The sequence below is a fragment of the Solenopsis invicta genome, chromosome 4 (genome assembly GCF_016802725.1).
Source record: "Solenopsis invicta isolate M01_SB chromosome 4, UNIL_Sinv_3.0, whole genome shotgun sequence".
In the NCBI taxonomy this organism is placed as follows: domain Eukaryota; kingdom Metazoa; phylum Arthropoda; class Insecta; order Hymenoptera; family Formicidae; genus Solenopsis; species Solenopsis invicta.
Window position 1 is genome coordinate 3,374,699 of NC_052667.1, and position 18,824 is coordinate 3,393,522.

The 18,824-nt window shown below is 41.7% G+C and overlaps 1 protein-coding gene and 1 long non-coding RNA gene across 3 annotated transcripts in view; one reads left to right on the plus strand and one right to left on the minus strand.

Moving 5' to 3' along the window:
* Nucleotides 1-18,824, minus strand: part of LOC105195650 — a 264,949-nt gene that overhangs the window by 64,941 nt on the left and 181,184 nt on the right. The window contains exon 4 of the long non-coding RNA XR_005574563.1: nt 17,032-17,186. This is a non-coding gene — a long non-coding RNA (uncharacterized LOC105195650). The remainder of the gene's footprint in view (nt 1-17,031; nt 17,187-18,824) is intronic.
* The window catches only part of LOC113003593, an 81,736-nt gene that overhangs the window by 52,711 nt on the left and 10,201 nt on the right, over nt 1-18,824 (plus strand). The window lies entirely within an intron of this gene.

Here is an 18,824-nt window from a genome sequence, read left to right on the forward strand (position 1 = left end):
CTTCAGTTAATTTAAAGTTATAAATTCAGATGTAATCCGTAGCGATTGATTTTCTCTTTCTCCTCTTGTAATCTGAAAATACGACGCGCCTTGCCTCGTCTGATTTACGGCTAAGTGACGCTCCAAAAATTCGAGGGAGAGCCGTGTGGAAGCTGGAAAATTGAAAATGACGAGAAACATCCGCGGCTCTGCGCCGAATCGTGCTCAGAGCTCCATAATTCGCCATGAATTATCCTCAGCAGACATCCTAACGAGAGTCGCAACGCGTCCAGCGAGTGGCGGACAAGCAACGCTACTGCTAGAAAGGGTAGGAAGGGTAGGCTGGTGCGCGCTGGTCGACGCCGGAGAACGAATTAGCCCTGCGGATTAGCGTCCGCATATTTTTGCAAAAACGAGATAATGCAAAAAAGCGCGCTGGCCGGTCCAGGCTCGTACGGATGTTGCGTGGCAGAAGGCGGGAGATGAAAAGGGGTGGCTGGGCGAGGATGGTTCGTGACGGACGAGGGCAGCAGGAGGAGGCTGGGGGCCGTAGAGGGTGGAGGGCGTGGCCAGGCGGCCTCTGGCAGGTTTCGAACGAGAAAGAGAAAGAGGAATCGTGTTTCCGTGATACCAGAACCAGCGAGAGCGAGCAGGCGCGAAGCAAAAAAGAGCGAGAGATAGAGAAAAAGTATAGAGAGAGAGAGAGAGAGAGAGAGAGAGAGAGAGAGAGAGAGAGGGAGGAGAGAGAGAGAGAGAGAGAGAGAGAGAATGCGAGGGAGAAAGAGGAAAGAAAGAGAGAGGGACGACAGAAAAAGTTATAGATGCACCATGTCCGTGTGACGCGCGTGTGTGCGTCGCTTAGATGGCCGTGTGGTCGTGCGTTGCATACGCGACGCGTACCTGCACCGCGTGTGTGCACGCAGACACGCCGCGCGGTCCTCCTGTGTGAGCTCGACTATAGTGAACATGGCCCGTGGGGCAACCGAGGGAGGAGAAGGGAACGGTGGGACAAAGGGGTAAAAATCATTGCGCGGTCCAGCCTCGAGGCTGATCGATGGTTGCTGCACTCACCCCTGCATCTACTGCCCTCGCCCCCTTGCCCGCGCCCGACAACTGCCCCCGCGCGCATTCACTGATCCCTGGGACTCACTGACTGGCCAGACAAAAAATGGCCGGTTCCAAGCCCATCCACCTCCGGCCAGGCTGACGTCGGGTGTTTGATGACCTCGGGGCGGCTAGAGAGGCCCGGGAGGTGAAGGGTGCAAACTATGAGGCAGGGCGCGCCGAGGGACGGCCGGTGTACCGAGGGCCGACGGCCGGAAAACCAGCAACCCACCCCCTCTTCGTCCACCACCCCCTTTACGACCTATACCCTCCCCCTCCCACCCGCCGCCCCCTCGTGGTCCACCCACAAAAGGGTGGACGACGGGAGGGAATCGATGACGGTGGATGATTTTACGTACACTCGCTCAACGGTCAGCTCTGCCCTCTTTTCGCGGATTCGGCAGCCTCGCGATTGGTAGACGCCGAACGTACGCGGCATTGCCGGCACTGCCGCCCGGTTTTCCTCCTTTCCTTTTCTTTCTACTCTATTTTTTTTCCGACACTTTTCGCCACGTGCCTTGAGAGAAGTCGTGTCACAACGTGGACGCTAGTTCCCAAATCGACGTTGGAAAGCAGAACCAATGCTGTACGTAAAAGTTTTAGTCTTCATTTTTACTTTTTCCCTTTTTTTCTCTTTTTACTTAATGTCTATATTTATATTTGTTATTTGCATACTTTTTAAGGAGGAAATGTCGATCGGTGTGAAATCTCTGACTTTTGGAACGTCCGTGATTCAGGGGCAATTAAAATAACGCGGCGATAACGTGTAAACATCGGGTAATGTGGTATCGCGTATAGACAAAACGTTTATAATGTCACGTGCGTTAAACCCGAAATAAATACAAATAATTGGTCAGTTTTAATACGCTACGAGAAGCGTGCGAAATAATTTTATTTAACAAAGCGCGTAATGTAGATTATGTAAATAATTTTGTTGACCAGTCATGTTTTGTTTCGTTTCGTATAAAACGTGTGCATGTAAATTGTTTATCGCGCGGAAATTCCGCTTTTATCTGTAATAAAACGCAATATGCACCGATGATGCATTACCATTAAATCCGTGATAATATCGCAACTCTTTAACTCTCAACTACTTTCATATCTCATACTTACTACTTTAATCAGCGTGCCTACATTATTATGTAATTACAATTATACGGATAGTTTTATAATTAATATCTTTATAAAATTTATGTTTTATATATTCGTATATATTTATACATCATTATCACTTTTAAGTTATTCAATAATGTTATTTCTTAGCTGTTCGGAACACCGATCAAAGATATTAGATTCTTTTGACAAAAATTGCATACATGAATTGCATATTTACGTATATTAGTACATTCCGATTAGTGTTCTACCATTGCAATACAATTTTTCAAATTCTTTCACGTAAGATTCACATTCTTATCTTAGATCTGCAAATTTTGGGTTAAAATATTTTAGCAGAAAAATTTGCACACATGTTTAGAGATGTGAAAGGGATTGACTGATACGTGCGAATCCCAAAATCGATCCAAGCATACCCGAGATAGTGTCCCATCGGGATGCCGCTTTGCAACCCTCCCTCCCTCGTCAACCAAAGCGTTTCTCATGCGAGCCGGAGGAGTTCAACGCCAATGACACGCCGTCACGGTCGTTAATGATGCCCCCGTTTGTGTTTGCTTGTCTACGTATCCTTAAGCTCCAACACTTTCCCGGAAACAAAATGTTCTCTACGCGGAGGCGTTTTAAACGGATGTGTGTATGATAGAATTTCTTCCGTCATTAAGAAAGCCTTAACACAATGTGCGCGGGTATCTAAGTGCGAACGGACAAATGTCGACGTGCCCGACGTTGACGACGACGTCGAGTCGTGACAAAACTTCCACCGCATCCTGGCACCGCAAAATTTCAACCCTACGCTGTCGAGTCAAACCCCTTGGCTGGTGGTATATATTCATCGTGTCTATTGAAGTAACGGAAAGCACGACTCGTGGAAACTCTTCGCACTTTACGCTCCAGATACCTCGGTTCCTTGTGTTACCTATCTGCTCGACTGCTCCTTCTTGTCCCTCGCAACCGTCGCTCTACTTCTTCTTCCGGACGAGCTTCTTCCATAAACATGCCTCTTTTCCATGCGATACGATATTACAGATCATATCATCGAGAAAAATGATGAATGCTCGTGTTATATGTACTTTCCTGTTCAAATTAACGTTTCTAGTAAAAATTCGCAAATTCATTTCCTAAATAACTTTCAGCTAATATTTACTTGATAGCAAAATAATTTAATGATAAACAAAAATAATAAGACTCTTACCTCCAAAAAATTAAAATAAATATAAACGAGTTATTAAGAATATAGCGCAGGTATTATCTGTTACATACTATGTAATATATCCATGTTTAGTGAAAAGTTAATAATTTATTTGCGCACTAATACCCGCTCCAAAGTCTTAATAGCGCATTTGAATTTATTCTAATTTCTTTAAATGCATTTTTTAAATGCATTTATAACAAAATTTAATATCATCGCGCACGACGTGATATAAAAATATGTAAAAATATAAAGGAAGAAAAAAATATCAGTTATATAAGGACAATTCGGGAGGCTAAGAAAAAGGTCGATACATACAGATAAGAGAAGGTTGCAAGCGAGTGAGTTTTAACCCGGCTTAACCTACCCCAATCAAGAGTCTGCGCTTGAAAGTTTGCACGGCAGCGTAACAATGCACATACTAGCCGGAGAATCATCGAAAAGCTCCAGCGCTATGCCAATCCGTGCACGGTGAACAAGCTACTGATGCGCGGTCATTGAATGGGTCGAAAGGGGAGCGAAATCATTGTGGATGGACGTTAGCGGAGTGCATCATCGAATGATCAGAGTCACCCTTGGCTTCTGCCAGTTGCCCTCGTGCAAGCCCCGCTTTCATGATTTCTACTGGAAATTAGCCAACTGGCTAACGACCAAATAGCAACATCTCCTCTTCTCCCTCTCTGTCCCCGCGTCCAACTCTTTCGTTTATCCTCTTTTTGTTATCTATTCTTTGTCCTCAAACTTTTCCTGATACATTTCAGGAAAAGACTTCTGGCAATTAACTACTTCAAACAATGAGAAATAATTAAACAATTAATTAAATAATTAAATAAAGAAGTTATTTTTTTGATTCGTTGTATTTAGAAATCTGACGATCGCGTTAAAGGTTACGACACATCTGACTGAATTATTTTGGTCGTGATTTTACTTCGTAACGTATAATGTATTATACATGTATAATTATAGAATGGACGTGTAGAAAACAGATGTAGTGGTATGCGATATGTCATTTATGAAAACAAAAGACTCTCTGAAAAGACACGAGTTTTCGCACGGGTCGATCACGGCGAAACGCAGCTAATTATAGCTCCTAGTTTCTCGCACGGCAAGAATATATCTCGGTCGAAGGAAATATCGAATGATACCGGGCCGATCCACGCAAGGTGGAAGGCGGAAGGTGGGACGAGACACGGGAACAAAAGTTTCGCGGTTCGTGATAGAATGATAGACGTTTGTTCGGGAAAGAAAAATGCAAGATTCGCTGCAGTCACGAAATGGCAAATTGGAGTTGAAACTTCCCTCGTACGGATTTGGGGTAGGTTGGGTTAAGGCGTGACGGCGGCGCAGGGAGGATGGTTCTCCCACGGAAAACACTACCCGAGGGCAAGAGAGAAAGAGAGAGAGTGAGAGAGAGAGGGGGGGGAAGAGGAGAGAGATTATCATTAATCGAGTTCCGTCTCCACGAGAATTACGAATCCATGCATGTATGCCCACAACCCATTGAGTTATTCTAAAATCTATAACGCATAATTTTTTTTATCAATAGTAAAAAAAGTTATAATTTTAATATTTTAATAAAGTTTAAATAAATTAATGAAACAGATTAATGAAAAAATTAAACAATATTCTTCATTATGAGTATACAAAAGTATTCACAAAGAGAAAAACGTTATTCCGGAAGTGTGACGAGTGCGATGGGTAACGTGCACGAAGCCTTTCGAGTAGATGTGCCAAATCACCGAGCGATATAGCTTCTCGTGTAACCTTAAAAAATCTTAATGCGGCTTTTGGCTTGGCAGGGGCAAAGTTTAAATTGAACCGAGGAGCAGGAGGGACATAGCGAGGGCGGAGGAGAAGGGGAGAGGTGGAGAAGGAGAGAAGGTGAGGGCTTCGGAAGATATACCAACCGACAGCTCACGTGGGTCGAAAGGGGTGAACGCCGTGCGTGCGAATCCCCGAATGGAACACATGCAAGCTTTGATAAGCTTTCGGAACACATGTACATGATGATGAGCCATTCGAACCTCATGCTTCACAATTCGCACAATATTACATAATGTGCCATTCGCCGGTGTGCTTGCAATTATTATTTACATCATCTATACGAGTTTAACAGAATGATTGTGTAAAAATAAAATATAATATGTAGACAATGATTAATATAACGAATAATCTTGATTTTTTTAATGTCACACATTAAGATCAATATTTGTTTAAACAAGGCTTGCGTATAATATAAAAGAGATACCAGCAAATGCTGGAAATAAGGGCACGCGAATATATGACAGGAGAATAAAAAAACTCAGTGAAGTACATTTTCCAGAGTTCAAAGAAACAATTAACATTTCTAGAACTAATATCACAAATAACCTTTCGTTCACCCTTTGCTCTTATAATACATCGCACGTTGAATAAAAATAACTGATACGTATAAAAAAGTTTTCATAAAATTTTTTGAAATATTAATTATACGATACATTTTGCATATCAGTCTTGGAAGAGAAATTTTCCACAAAATGCTTATTATAATATTACACGTTTTAGCTCTTTAAATAGTAACGTAAAAAAGCAAAACTATTTTCTTGAATTTTTTTTATCTGTTTCTCTCGTTAAAATCTTCATCGCCGCGAATCTCGGTGAAATATTATAGAGTTGGTTTCCGTCGAAACGAGGGTTGTTGCATCGAGCACGTAAGAGGGCAGAAAACCACCCCAACCGAGTCTAATGCCTACGCCCTCCAGTAAGAGTCTGCTCCAAGGATTGTCCCCACTGCTTATTTATTTCTTCATTTGAATTTTATTATCTTGTTCCGTCGTTACGGAGCCTGGTCCGCTTCCTTGTGACAACGCACGAAAGCACGAATTGCCTTTTGCAAAATAAAGCCTCCTCGAAGACAGAGGAGCGTATTAGCTGACGATAAATTCTTTAACGCGTTTTGCTATATATCGCGAAGGTTGGAAGAAAAAATAAACTGCCGTGGGAATAAGTTTCAAAAGTCCTCGAAAACGACGTCGGTGTGCGTGGACTAGCTTCACTAAATTGCTGTGTAGGAAAAGTTCTGTTTCACGAGCGGCTTTACCCATTTCCACCCACCAAAGGGTTGTTAGCAGCAACCTGTGTTCGGAAACGCAGGAAACGTATGTACTAACACAATACGTTTGGTCTACCGAATGTTAGTTTAAACGGGGGGAGGTGCACGTGCACAACAGTTTTGTCGAACCCCCTGACCTTTCGCCGCTCATGGAGTTAACTTTATCGATCGGTGATGCGGTTTCACTTATCGCGAAGGTGTGCTTTGATATTTGAATTGAAAGAAATTCGAGAAATGGAAAAATTTTCAAGAGACGCGTATATTTTTCGCAAGGTTTCCTTCTTTTAAGTGAGATTCTGCAGCATATCTTTTACAGAAAGATTTCCTACATATCGAGAAGATTCATATAAATACGATTATGGGAATCTAATTTCATTTAGCACATCAAAAGAAAATGTTAAACTATAATATTAAAATAGCATCATTAATCAGAAAAATAGTATCACTAATAACAACTTTCACAAAAAAATTGTTCGATGCGCGGAAACTTGATTGCTCTTCGCGATGTTGCGAAATTGTTACGATCGCACCAACGATTTATCCGAGTTCGTGACATTTACAAAATAGCGAGTCAATGCCTCTCTCCGTTGGATTTTGCATCTCATTTATAAAGTTCACCGGACGACTCTTAATTGCGACTTTTTCGTTCGTCCGTACTTCGTTTCATCCTACTTATCTCCGTCGTTCGTTTTGCTCCGTTTCAAACAGAAGTTGAAGGTTTTTCGCTTCTTTTTCATCTCTTTCGACCGCATCCTTCCGACATCCTTTAGTACCTTTCTTGCGAACACGACTTAAAACTCGTCGTCCTTCGGTCAAATGGGATTTCGATGGGGGTGTATTCGACAATTTGTTCATCGACAACTTACAGAACCAACTTTGTTCCTGAGGCTCCGCACATTTTCAACTCGTTAAACTGACGGAACTGCTTAAATATTTTAAAATATAAACTGATCGCGTGTGGTACATTATTACAAACGTTTGCTAAAAATCATTACTTATCATATAATTAAAAATTACTAGATTCGACGTAATTATGACTCTATAATGTAGAAAAAAATAATATAAATATAATCTTTGCATACATATGCAACAACATATAAATGGCATTATAAATTGATCTAATTTGTGCATTATCTGATAAATTATACATAAAAATTCCGCAAAGTATCTCACTCGTAAAAATGCTGAACAGACGAAGAACTTGAGAACGTCGCCTGTGCATAGTATTACAGGTGCTTTCATCTGATAATCTAGCCGGATATATTAAACGGTTTTACGACGCGGAATCTTCTTAATAGCGAAAACGAGCTTTGATTCGATGCAAGACAAACCCTACTACGTGATAGACGAAGAGAGATAGCGGGAGAAAAGGGCGATGGGCTGACTGGAGGAGCAGAGTAGATAAAGAGCGAGAAGAAAAGAGAGAGCAAGAGAGAAATGAAAGGGTCTGAGGAGTCGGCCACCGACGACCCCCACCGGCAATGAGAATTCACGTCGGGGGTAAGGAGAAGGAAAGAGTTAAGAGTCGACTTGATGACGAGCGGCGTAGCGGAGGAGGTTGCGGGTGGCAAGAGGTTGTCGGGAGGTGGAGTAGACTGGATGGAGGAACCCACGTTGCAATGATATCGATTCCAATGCTTCTTACTAGACGCGGTTGGTTAGGGTGGGCAACCCCTTACTTTTTATCCCTTTTCGTCCGCCTCGCTTCCCTGCATGCTCTCCGACCGCGATTCCCATCCTTCTTCTGGCCCCACCGGATCACCGTTGCGTTTTCCTCTCGCGATATTTTATTCAGTTATTTTTTTCCAGTACTCCTTTCGTCGCATCTCTTGCATTCTCTCAATTGTTCCTTCCTGTAGAGATATCCCTCAAGTGTCAGTATGCAAAATTGTTCTCACCAATTGTTCGATGGTAATCAATATAGATTCTTTATTGACGAGCTTCATGTTTAATAGGAAAAATTGTTCAAAAATTGAAAGGTAGCACGTGAAAAATGAGCATCTCTCTACACTTTAATAGGAATGTGTGTACTTTAAATTTATTTTATAAATTTCTAAGTACGTTTTTTCATCAGTGATTTATAGACATATTTATTTTCAAAATATATATTTTTTCGATATTTTTTTCCTTTAATATTAATTGTGCAGATATGCTGCTCGAGATTTTTCTTTATTATTGTTCTTCTCATGTTGCATTAAAATTTTATTTTTCTTGTCAAATATACACACTTAATGAATTCTTCACAAAAAAAAGAATATAAGTAGTTGCGATGACGATGGAGGAAGGAATAGAATTGTGGGCGACGAAATAGACAAGAAAGAAAGAAATGAATTGAAAGAAAAATATATATGTATATCTGGAAATCCCCTGATTACTGCAAGTTCCGTCTTTCGCCGTCTGTCTTTTCGTCTTTCCCCGCTTCATCCACTTGACAGAGCAGTCTGCTCGGTAATCCTCCCGACCCCACATCATTCTTTCTCTTTCCTTAACCCCTTCTATCCTCTTCTGCCCAGCTATCTCCCTCCGCACGACGAGCTTCTCTCTGTTTAATTGATTTCTTAAGGCCCGATGGCGTTCGCGGATGTGATTCGAACGGATGCAGTTTTCCCCACCTCTCACTCCTCGCTCTCGTTCGATCCTGGATTCTGCCGTGATCTCACCACTACCATTTTTCCTATCACTGTCGACAATCATCTCGGATTTTCTTCTTTCCTCTTTCGAGAACCGCAATAATTACGAGTAAATGGTGACGATGGATGGAACGAGTGGTAGGAGAAAGGGGAGGGGTGGCTAGAAAGACGTGGATAGACTCCCGAGAGAAGGGAATGCAAGATATTGCAGCCCCGCGGGACACACGGGGACGTAATCTCCACGACGAAGCCGGAGACATATTACAATTTTCACAATCCTCCGACCACGAAGTCATTCGCTTTCCATATATGAATGGCCCATTCTCCTTGGCTTGTCTCTAGAAAAGTCTATCTATTCCGATTACCACCCCTCCTCTTGCATATCCCGCATCCTCTCGCGTTCCCGCAACTGATTCGTAATAGGTGTCAGTCTGACTTTTGCTCACCCTTCTTCCACGTGCCAACCTATACGAACAGATTTACGGAACAAAGATTTCATTTTCTCGCTAGCGCTGCGAGAATCAAGGTGGCTCCGAAGCTGCGTAGTAGAGAAAGAAATCTGCAATACTTCTTGCACTGCATATTTCTTTCAACGTTTAATTATTCACTATGCTAATTCTATTGTTTCAAACCTACCTTCTTGACAATGTGATACGCGAAAGGCGTTGTAAGAAATCGGAACTGGAAAAAATTTAGATTTCTTTGTGAATAATAGACATTTTCCTATATATATATATATATATGTGTGTGTGTGTGTGTGTGCATTTTTTTTAGAAATCAAAATAATTGACAAGCGTTTGCGAAAAATTGCGATAATTTCAAACATATTCGACAATACAAGTTCAATACTGATACGGTGAAAATAATGATTCGCTTCTTGCATCGACCTTCCTTAAAATATCCCCTTTTAAGAGTGCAGACTGCAGTAGCCCCCTTCGTCCTCGAGATTTCACGCCTTCCTTGTTTCTCTCGCTGTCTCCTTCCTCTCTTACTCCTTTTCTTCCGCGTTCTCTCCATATCTCAGTTTCCTTCTTTTTTCCGCCATTAATACTCAATCCCACTAGTACTACGCGAATGTACGGAGGGGTGCAAAATCGTACAAGCGTACATACGAAGCAGGAATTGAAGGAAGATGAGGGCCAGGATGGAGGGAGTTTACGCAGAACAAAGAATGCACAAGTATAAGGTGGACGGGGTTGACTCTCTGAGAAAGATGGCGATGGGTGGATGATGCATATAAGATGGACGCCGTACAATGCACGCACCCTCAGCGCACTCGAGACTTCTCAAGCAATACCCATGAAGGGATAAAGGATACGAAGGGAAGATTCCGAAAACTCGCTCAATACATGCACATTCATGAGCTCTTGCCCTCGCTATATTTTCTTTCCCAATTTCTTCGCTCGCTTTCGCGTACTTTTCTTTCCACATTTTTCATTGCAAAGTCTCTTGTTCTCTTCCTCCTCTCCTATTCCTCTCTTTCCTTTTCCGGCTTATTGTGCTTCTGCACTAAACAGTTGCGTCGCTAGCAAGCTCGATCGAACATCGTTAGAGACGACACGTAATTACGTTTAATGGAACTAGAAAGGAGCAACGCTGCAGAGACGAAACTTGCCCGTGCACATCGACGTTCCATTTTCCTTTGCCGGGCTAACTTACTGGCCGTCACTTAAAAAAATCTGTAATTACGTCGGAATGTCTCTCGCAAAATGGCACACGAAACATCTTGATACTGCAACAATAACAATAGAATCTCAACTCTTCATATAATTCGAATTTTTCACATGATGACGTTTCGTATTTTCGTTGCATTAATTTACGTTGTTCTTTAATCTTCTATCTGAAACAAATATTTCTTCGAAAATACGCACCCTCTATAAGACGTGCGCGCCGTCGACACTCCAACGTTCCTTGCCCGTTTCTAGACGGAGGTGATTGAGATTCAAGTGGAGTCATCATTTGCGAGTGTGCTTACCAGCCGAACGCCATCCACGTCGCAGCACTCTTTCTTTCGCAGCTCTTCCTACATTCCTTTTTTTATCACGTGATGTTAGCCACAGAAGGATATATTTTCGTCGATGTAGATCAAGATGATCTCTTAGCCGCTAACAATAACGAGCTTCCGAGAGCTTAATTCCACTTCTTCAATCAACGTCCTTTTCCCTTAAGTCTCATTTTATATCTCTTTCGTCCTCTTCATGTACCTATCTCTTCATATGTCATTTCTAGACGACGCTTTCAATCGATCCGCGTTTCTTGTCTGACGAGTCAATATCAAAACTTGACCATCTATTTGATAGAAACTTGTCACATGATAAACTTTCATGTGTTTTAGAGACCTAGTTTGTCACAATTATTTCCGCTAAGTTAGAGTGCGAAGGCGAGAAATGTTTTCAAACTATATGCCATCGTACGATTCATCGCGCAACCATTTCATTTAATTAACAAAATACAATATACATTAAAGTAATTGTTTGTAATAAAATAATTTATGACATAAGAGACGCAAGGCATTCGAAATAGGATTTTTCGCAAGAATAATTGGCTCGAGTGTTTATACATTAACCCGTTATCGATCTATCTCTTTATTTTCGTGTAGCTTTATCCGTTATGCTATTTATCCTATCAATTAATTAATTCATACATTTTTTCCTTCGTCGCTGCAACAAAAGTCCCCTCGTTAATGCTCTTAATAGTAATTCGCGAAACCGCAGAAGGTAAAGTGCACGCGTGCTCTCGCGACAAAGTAAGCTCCGTAAGTCGTGCAAAGCACAAAATGTCGATCGTTAAGAAGTTGCAATTTGCATCGAAATTGTTTTCGAGAACACTTCTCGTCTCTCGTATCTTTCGACGGAAAAGAAGCCTCCGCCAAATAGACAATACAAAAAAGCCAGTCCGTTCTCTTATGTCGCTCTCCATCGGGCGGAGTGCTACTTACAGAAATCACAGTGCAGCGTACTACTTACGTCATAAATGGAAAGGACGACGATACAAGAAGCGCACAGTGATAGGAGGGATAGCCCGGTGGAAAGCCCCAACTTCCGCGGTAATGCCGAGAGCACGCTTGCTTGTCATCGGAAGAGCTTTTCTTGTTCTTGGTGCGCGCGTTGGACAATGGCGAGAAACTCTCGTACTAACCGTCCTACCTCCTTCCTCATCTTTCTCTCTCTCTCTCTCTGTCTCTTGTTTCGTTTCGTAACTTACACTACCTCGCGAGTATTCTAGCGTTGCTCTTCATGAAACTGCGAGAAGCACGACGAGAGTGAGGAGGTAGGGTCTTCTCTATGTTTTTTCCCCTCCGCTTTTCTTCTTGGATCACGCAGTACACCGTTCTCATTCTTCGTTACCTGGGTAGAAAAGAGCGAAGAAAGACCCCGAAAGCGTAGAGACAGGCGAATAAAAGCCGACGCACTGTGCTGAGAAGTTCTCACCCCGTTCGCGCGTTCACCGCGGATTAAGGGAAAACAGGGGAGAGAGAGAGAGAGAGAGAGAGAGAGAGAGAGAGAGAGAGAGAGAGAGAGAGGAAGCAGGGAGGAGGTCGGAGATGGAATTCAAGAAAGCAGACGCTACTGAATGCGTCAAAAAGACCATGTTTTTTACCACCTCATTCTGATTCCGAGTCTTTCCTTCGCGCCCGGAGCTCGCGCGACGGTGCCGAGGACTAAAAGAAAAAGGAAATGGTTGAGAGAAGGCGAAAGAAAACGTAATGCACTTGAATGGCGCGAAACGAAGATTGTCCTGTTCCTCGTGATGTCGTACCACCTGCAGCACTGCGCAATTTCAACAGCTTTATTAATTACCGCGCATTTTCACCAAGAACTCCTTATTATTCAGAAAACAAGATGCACTCGATGTGCAGTTCTAAAACGAACGCGATGATTAAATACGTTATTTCTGCAACCACACGAATTGTTCGCAATTTGCTAAAAAACGCAATTAACTCCGTTTCTTCAATTTTTCGTGTTAAATTATGAAATGGACGATTGATAAAATATTATATTGTTATCGCGAGCAAGCCGAAATTAATCGCGAATTCATAAGAACGCAAAAGTGATCAGGTCATTTACACTTGTGATCCCTGTTATCTATATGATTTCTTGACGCTCTATATGGGTGTGTCACAATATAAATGTAAATGACCGAACGACAATATAATTTTCTGCGGTGCGCAAAGTACTCGAAGCGCGACAAATAGCGACAGGAAGTGCGTGTCCACTGGACCAAGTATCCTTAGTGGAAGCTTCCACTTTCACGGAGGAAATGGGCTCTCGCTTCTTCCGTTCTCGAGAGGAAAGCGCGGTGACCGATGGCCGACGATGATATACCTAACGATCCGTACAACAAAACCTCGTTTATTAGCGTAATTTGATTTTTTTTATCATGCTTCATTATATCATATTTCTCCGGCGTAGTAGATATAGCGACAGGTGATCGACTTTAAAATAACACACATGCCTATCGTGTTTCAAAAGTATACATTCCGAGTATTCGACAGAAAAAAAACAATGTAATGTTTATACTACCCTCTGTGCCGACATGGAAGCGACGAAAAGTGATATTGAAAATCGAAGAGAACGCGGAGGAAAATGTGCACGTAAAAATGTTTCGATATGGCTCCGGCGTGTAACTGTTCCGCAAAAGTACATGTGATGAAGTATAGATGTACTCGCACGAAAAATTACATATTATTCGTCGTATCGTTATCACTCCTCTGGGATCGATTAATTCTAGAAAGCTAGTATACGTAAGATTGATGTATTTTATTATATTATTTCAATCAAACATTATTAAAAATTATTTTAATTAGCAATATATTTTTCTGAGCTTCTAAATATCGAGTTTGCTAAAAAAAAAAAAAGAATGATTTCCATTTACAACCACTGATAAAAGAAGAGGAACTTATTATTCAGATTTAATTGAAAAGTGACAAAGTTCTCATTCATTTTTATTTGTTCATTATCTTGCATTGATAATCATACAAGATAAATCGCATTTGAAAAATAATCGTTTGCGAAACGTAACCGGAAGCAGCGTATGTATGCTGGACCAGCTAGTCTCGCCTGGAAGCTTCCATTTTTTTTTCCAGAGGTAGCGGGGGCTTATTCCGTTCTCTTGCCGGGATAGAAAAAGAAAGAATCGAAAGAGGAAAGAGAAGCGAAGAGAGATCCGATCGGCGACTGGTAAAAGGACTGCGTGGCGTGGTGGGAGAAATCAGGGAACGAGAGAGTGCGAGAGACATGCGTAGAGGGGAAAAAGAGCGAGGGAGAATGCGTGAGAGGAGTGCCCATGCTAAGGGGGAACGGTGGAGCGATACCTGTGCGACTGTCTGTCGTCCGGACGTCCGTTGTTTTGTTACAATCACGTATCTGTGCGTTTACGCGGGCACGTATATCGGCACGTCGCGCGCTATGACGGACCAACACCGTGAACCGATCCAGGATGTGAGCCTCGTAACTGGGGTTGGGCTCGAGTGGAAGCGCAGAAGCGCGGCGCCGAAAGGTGCGGACGCCGCCTGTTCCGGCCTTGGCGAGCCGTATCATTGTACCCGCAACGGAAATGATGTCTTAATTGATCCGTCGCTCTTCTGTTGGCCTGGGAGATTGCCCAGACCGAGCGAGGCTCGCGACGTCCGCGAGAGTTTCCGCTCGTCCATACGATATTTCGCGATCAACGCGGCAATACGAGCGAATTAGATAATCAAGCGCCAATTTGTCGTGGGAGTCGCGATCTAAAGACAGGAAATTCCCAGTTGTTCTCCTTAATTTTCTACACAAATTTCTCACTTTCGTTCGCACAAAGTACAATTTTACAGTCTCATGGAGCGTTGCCGAATACTTTTATGAGTAAACGGAAGAGCAACGCCAATAAGAGCAAGAGGGGATATATATATATATATATATATATATATCTATATCGACACCCGGTGCGTTTCGTCCTCACCCGAAGTTGCGGGTTGTAAACCGGCCAGAACGAACTTAAGGCAGTAAAAGGAGGTCGTAATACACGCGGGACGACATAACGAGCCGCACGACTACATAACAAAGTATTATAAAAGCATTTTATTGTTCGCGAGAAAGCGCCGAGGTATCGCACGTTTATGCGTTTCTTTCCAACGTGACAGTCGCGTTTTGTCAACGAGAAAGTATCCTGGACGCTACTGTTGTTACATCTGATCCAATCGCGTTTAAGTTTTAACACGTCTAACATAACGTTACTTCCACGATATATTCTAGATGCAGAAACGTTTCTGACGGCAATTTATTATTGTTCAGAAACTCCATGTGTCTTGCTTCGCATTATATAAAATAATAACTTTGATATTAAATTAAATATATAAATGGATAAATATCTCTGGATAACATTTCTCGAATTTTTACTACATCGATTTTAATTAATCTGCTCTTTCTTCTCTTTCTCTCTCTCTCTCTCTCTCTCTCTCTCTCTTTCTCTCTCTTTAAATAAATAAATAACAACTTAAAAAAATAGAAAATATTGTTAAAAAATCACATTACTCGTGTTCATGTAAGAGCATATATGTGTGTTTGGATATGTCGAAGACTGTGGTACTTAATATCTGCATACACGCAAACAGTACTGATCACAATTCTCTATGTATACACACAGACTCCCTAAAGGGTAAAAGGAGTTGTATCCGCCACGGAAATGCACAATAGGTCCATACACACACGTTTGCTCATTGCTGTACCCGCGCAATTACGTACACGACGCTGCATCGAATACGTGTGTGCGTCGACGACTGCGGTTCGTGCGTGTGTACACGCGTCTTTCTCTCGTCGCAAATTCGCAACGAGTTTGCAAGCAACGCGATAATAGCACGTGCATTACAAACAATTATTTTTACAGCGGTATTGGTAATTAAGTCATTAATAGTAATTAATCGACTTTAAGAGTGCGAAATCAAATGAATTCCTGACACAAAAACAATGATAGAAAGCAGATTATCAATGTTGGTGAAATAATGTTTTTATTAAGATAATTATGAATTTAATTTTTAATGAATTTAAAAAACATATCTTATTCTTTTCTTTCTTGAAATTTATTTGAATTAGATTATTTCATGTAATAAAATAGAGATGAAATGATCTTTACTATTTAACTACATTCGTAATTTATCAATATAATTCATAAAATTATCGTAGTAATATATAAATTACGTTTAATTTAATTATTATTAGAACACACTAATTCAAATTTACACTGTGCAGAATTTTATATAAACTTATCAAAAAATATAAATAATATTTAATCCTTCGAGAAAAACTTCAAGCTAATCGCAGAAAAAAAATCGTTTGCTCACGAGATCGACCTGTAAACAAGACTGTAATGTCGGTCCCCGGAAAGGCAAGTGTTCTCGGCGAGTAAGGGAAGAAGAACGAAGGAGAATAGAATCCGACAAGTACATTCCCCTTTGAGAGAGAGAAAAACGATAGGGATGAGAGAGGGATTCGCGCGGCCCAGAACGAGAGAACGAATCAGGGAGACGAAAAGGGAAGGAGGGATTATGGTCGTGAGTTTGTCGAGGAGTGATGGCCAGGGACGAAGAGGGGTAACTCAAGACGGGTCTAAGTGAGTCTTCCGGCCGACAGGCAATGATAGCCCTGAGAACTGACCCGACCCCCGGATATGTGTTGCGCATATATGTGGGGACACAGACACGAGCGAGTATCCAATGTGTCATAACATCACGCGTCTCCGTTCGGCCGACCGGGATCTATGATGACGGCTTATTTCATAAATCGGAGATCCGCGCGACGAGCTGACGAGCTAACGTAACGTAGGCGAAGCGATTGCACACTTGCTCGATCAATAACGTACGTTCTACGCGACGATATCGGTTCGTCTCGTATATAATTATAGTTCGCTCTTAATTTCTAACGGAATAAAATAAAAAAATACTTACGTACCTGATGACGTAATCATTTACTCGATTATTACGTAATCGTGTGGCGCGTCTTACTCCCGGTAACAAATTACTCTTTATTAACCGATTAGCTTGAATTTGCTGAAAGATTCGGGGAAACCCCCATCGGATGTACGATGCACGCCAACTGCGCAAGATCTGAAATGACAAAAGGATGACATAATGTTAGTTACGCCTACTCCTGACCTTGCTGCTGTTAGATAATTGCCTTAGCACGCAAGTAGTCGCGTAAGAGAATGTACGTAAATCGCGCACTACAATGGATGCTATACAATTCCATAAAACTTGTTTTCCATAAAATTGTAATCAACAGTATAATTAATTTCCACGTCAAATAATTAAATATTTTATTATAAAAAATATATATATAAAGTAGATAGTAATTTGATAAGAGAACAATGCATGTATAGCAAAACTTGATATTGATAATATAAAAAAATAGTACAATTTTGATACACATGTAGATGTACATTGCTATACATGGAGCTGACATTTATCATAAGTAAAAGAATCCCAATATAACATTTCACACACTAATGTCAGTAATAGAGATCGGAAATTTTCCAATGGTAACTTAAAATAAAACAAAATGTCACATATTTCTGCATTTATACGATTATTTCAAACTTAAGTCCATGTAAAATTGAAACATTAATTAAATTTAAAACAACATTGTAAATAATTTTAAACATCGCTTTAAAAATAGAGATAAGCTAATGTAAAGATTGAACTTTTTATTTACATGATAATACATCATATCATTAACAACAATTAATTACATCGATTACGTACGATTGGATCTTAATTAAGGGCATCGTACGGGAAATTTTGCTCATAATCATGCATATATATAGCGAAGGAGGGAGGGGGAAGGCGAGGATGAGGGAGAAGATCTGGCTGGGCTTGTAGAACGATCGATGGTTTCGAACGCGACCAAAGCACTCATTTGTCTTCGTAACCACTTCGCTTGTCAAATCAGCCGCCCTATTATCGCGCGGGTGTCATTAAAGTCCTGAGATTTAAACGACCATTTTGAGCCAATATCCTGACGACAAAGATAACTTTCAAAAGATGGTTAAGTGGCTCGTGGATAATACCCACATCGCTTCTTGAAAGGGGCGATAGCAAGGATGAAACTTACATGCACGTTAATAACAGGGCACCGCGTCCGTTGCAATTACGCTAAATTGTTGTGTATTGTCTCGTATGTGCTTCAATAAACTTAAATGTAAAATTAAGAGCAAAAAACGCAATAATGTAATTACACGATAATTACATCCGCTACAGATAAATTCTAAATCAATTATACGTTTCTTATTCGCGCCAATTGCTGGAAAAAAAAAGACGTAAAAAGCACGTCTCATTTTATGTCTTTTACCTGGTGGCATAAGCAAGATAATTACCCAATCACGCATCGGTAGTTAATCTAATAATCCTGTATGTATTGTTTTCTGTATGTACGGCGGAACCTCGCGGGACCGTCGCACAAATTCTCCGGAAAGGACTTTTACGACGGCGGTCGCAGCGGCGACAGAGGGAGCGCCTCTGCGGAAAGAGGCGGTTGCGACACGCTTCCGCGTCCGACATCGCGTCTCTTATTTACCAATTCGGAAGTAATGTAAATAATCGCGCCATCACGAATGCAATCGCGGCACGAATGACCGGGGGGGACCGGTCTCTCTCACTCTCTCCCTCTCTTTCAGGAGACGAGCTCCACTGACCACGTGAGACACACGAGAAAGTTTAGTCGCGGTCGCGCACCGTCCGGTTGTAGCG